This window comes from Theropithecus gelada, chromosome 17 (assembly GCF_003255815.1).
Source record: "Theropithecus gelada isolate Dixy chromosome 17, Tgel_1.0, whole genome shotgun sequence".
NCBI lineage: Eukaryota > Metazoa > Chordata > Mammalia > Primates > Cercopithecidae > Theropithecus > Theropithecus gelada.
This window is the reverse complement of record NC_037685.1, coordinates 73,737,488-73,741,304: the sequence shown is the minus strand read 5'-3', so window position 1 is coordinate 73,741,304 and position 3,817 is coordinate 73,737,488.

Sequence of the window (3,817 nt, the reverse complement as noted above, 5' to 3'; positions counted from 1 at the left end):
CTACTGCACAAATGAACAAGCAGAGACACAAAATTGTCTTGTATTCACAGTTTAACTTGCACTGAAAAATAATGCAGCTTCCACTTTCAGTATCTCAAAGCATTCTCATCATCCCTTCTATTCTACAGCCCTTAGGCTCTACAAAGCACATACAAACCATGGCTTCATTACTTCTCATAACCTCATGAGCTGGGCAGAGCAAAGATTCCTTTCTTCACAGATTAAGAAATGAAGTGCAGACACTGAATTATTTTAGGTCGCCCATATAGTGTAATGGTAACAGAAGTCAGACCCAAATCCAAGTTTTACACCACCTCGAGGGTTCTTTCTACTACAGTCAATGGCCAGGTCAGCGGGAATCCATTGCAAAGGTGTAGAGCTTGTGTTTAATGACAGGAATATAATCTGTTTGGCAGCGGGATAGTAATACAAAGGAGGATTGTCAGACAAGCAGCCCCTGTTCTACAAACAGAGGAAAATTATGTCCTGAAAGTGACAGTTCTTAGGACACGAATGACCATCATCCCAGGTGTAATCTTCAGCTCCTACTATACTGGGCAAACACAGAAGGTACCCAACCTCTGCCTCTCCCCAGCTGCTATGGTTTAAGTGTATCCCCCAAAGTTCTCGTGTTGAAAACTTAATCCCCAAGATGGCGGATTAGAAGCAGCTGCAGGTGTTGGCTCCCTGCGAGAAGAATGAAAAGGGCAAGTGAATCCTGAACCTCCAACTGAGGTATCCATGTTCTCTCACTGGGGCTGACAAGGTGGTTGGCACAACCCACGGAGAGTGAAGAAAAGCAGGGTGGAATGACAGCGCACCTGGGAGCCTCATGGGGCAAGGGGAGCTCCCATCCCCAGCCCAGGTGGTAAGTAACTGCGCTTCCCCGCCCAGGAAACCATGCTTCTTCCATGGATCTGTGAACCACACAGATCAAGAGATCTGCTCCTCAGCCCACATCACCAGGGCCCTGGGTCCCAAGCTCAGAGCCGCACAGGCCCTCAGCAGCTGCTTGGGTTGCAGCCAGCAGCAGCAGGCTGGAGACTGCCTAAGATGATCTCGTTTCCAGGGGAGGGGCGACCACCGTCACTGCGGCTCCCGTTGGCCATCTTCCCCTGCCGGTGCCAGGGAGACTGGGTGGTTTGGATCGGAAGGAATTCCCCACAGCACAGCAGAGTGGCTATGGCAGATCATAACCAGACTGCTTCTTTAGGTGGGACCTGGATCCATCCCTCCTCACCGGGCAGGGCCTCCCTATGGGAATTTCAGCAACTCCAACCAGGGGTTCACAGACAGAATTCTGTCTGTAATGATCTCCCTGATCTCCCTGAGACGGAGCCCCTAGAGGGAGAGATGGCCGTGGTCTCTGCAGTGCAGCAGACCTAGTCTTTCTTTCCTGCTGTCTCTGAAGAGTCCAGGCAGTCTGGACGAGGGGTATTCCACCCAGAGCAATGCACCCACTATGCCAAGAGGCAGCCAGACTGCTTCGTTAAGAGGGTCTCTGATCCCATGCCTCCTGAATGGGTGAGACCTCCCAACAGGGGTGGCCAGATACTTTATACAGGAGTGTTCCCTCCGGCATCGGGGGATGGAACTCCCCCAGGAAGGAGCAGGCTGCCATCTTTGCTGTTCTGCAGCATCCACTGGTGATACCTCTGAAACTAAACAATTGAAAAAGAGAGACTCCTCACTAACTCATTTTATGAGGCCAGCATCATCCATACCAAAACGTGGCAGAGATACAACAAAAAAAGAAAACTTCAGGCCAATATCCCTGATGAATACTGATACAAAAATCCCCAATAAAATACTGGCAAACCGAATTCAGGAGCACATCAAAAAGGTTACCCACAATGATCAAGTTGGCTTCATCTCTGGGATGCAAGGTTGGTTCAACATATGCAAATCAATAAATGTGATTCATCACATAAACAGAACCAAAGACAAAAACCACATGATTATCTCAACAGACACAGAAAAGGCCTTTGGTAAAATTTAACATCCTTCATGATAAAAACTCTCAATAAACTAGATGTAGAAGGAACACACCTCAAAATAATAAGAGCCATTTATGACAAACCCACAACCAATATCATATTGAATGGGCAAAAGCTGGAAGTATTCCCTTTGAAAACCAGCACAAGACAAGGATGCCCTCTCTCACCACTCCTATTCAACATAGCATTGGAAGTTACGGCCAGGGCAATCATGCAAGAGAAAGTAATAAATGGTATTCAGATAGGAAGAAAAGAAGTCAAATTGTCTTTGTTTGCAGATGACATGATCCTATATGTAGAAAACCCCATCATCTCAGCCCAAAAGCTTCTTAAGCTGATAAGCAACTTCAGCAAAGCTTCAGGATACAAAATCAACGTGCAAAAGTCACAAGAAGAGAGCCAAATCATGAATGAATTCCCATTCATAATTGCTACAAAGAGAATAAAATACCTAGGAATACAACTAACAAGGGAAGTGAAGGACATCTTCAAGGAGAATTATAAACCACTGCTCAAGGAAATTAGACAGTACACAAATGGAAAAACATTCCATGTTCATGGATAGGAAGAATAAATATTATAATTTAATAAGGTAATTTATAGATTCAATGCTGTTCACATTGAACAGCATTAACATTCTTCACAGAATTGGAAAAAACTATTTTAAAATTCATATGGAACCCAAAAAGAGCCCATATAGCCAAGGCAATCCTAAGCAAAAAGAACAAAGCTGTAGGTGTCATGCAACCTGACTTCAAACTATACTGTTTTGGTTACAGTAGCCAAAACAGCATGGTCCTTGTACAAAAGCAGACACATAGACTAATGAAACAGAATAGAGAACTCAGAAATAAGACTGCATACCTGCAACCATCTGATCTTCAACAAACCTGACAAAAGCAATGGAGAAAGGATTCCCTATTTAATACATGATGCTGGGAGAACTAGCTAGCCATATGCCGAAAATTGACACTGGACCCCTTCCTTACACCATATACACAAATTAACTGAAGATGGATTAAAAACTTAAATGTAAAACCCAAAACTATAAAAACCCTAGAAGAAAATCTAGGCAATACCATTCAGGACATAGGCACGGGCAAAGATTTCATGACATAAACGTCAAAAGCAATTGCAACAAAAGCAAAAATTGACAAATGCGATCTGATTAAATTAAAGAGTTTATGCACAGCAAAAGAAACTATCATCAAAGTGAACAGACAAGCTACACAATGGGAGAAAATTTTGGAAACTATCCATCTGAAAAAGGCCTAATATCCAGAATCCATAGGAACTTAAACAAATGTACAAGAAACAAACAAACAAACAAACAAACAAAAAACATTAAAAAGAGGGCAAAGGACATGAACAGACACTTCCAACAAGACATTTATACCACCAACAAACATGAAAAAAAGCTCAACATCACTGATCATTACATAAATGCAAATAAAAACCACAATGAGATACTATCTCTTGCCAGTCAGAATGGTGATTATCAAAAAGTCAAGAAACAGATGTTGGTGAGGCTGAGGAGAAATAGGAACATTTTTACACTGTTGGTGGGAATGTAAATTAGTTCAGTTATTTTGGAAGACAGTGTGATGATTCCTCAAAGACCTAGAACCAGAAATACCATTTGACTCATCAATCCCATTACTGGGTATCCCAAAGGAATACAAATCATTCTATTATAAAGATACATGCACACATATGTTCATTGCAGCACTATTCACAATAGCAAACACATGGAATCAACTCAAATGGCCATCAATGATAGACTAGATAAAGAAAATGTGATCCATATGCATGACGGAATA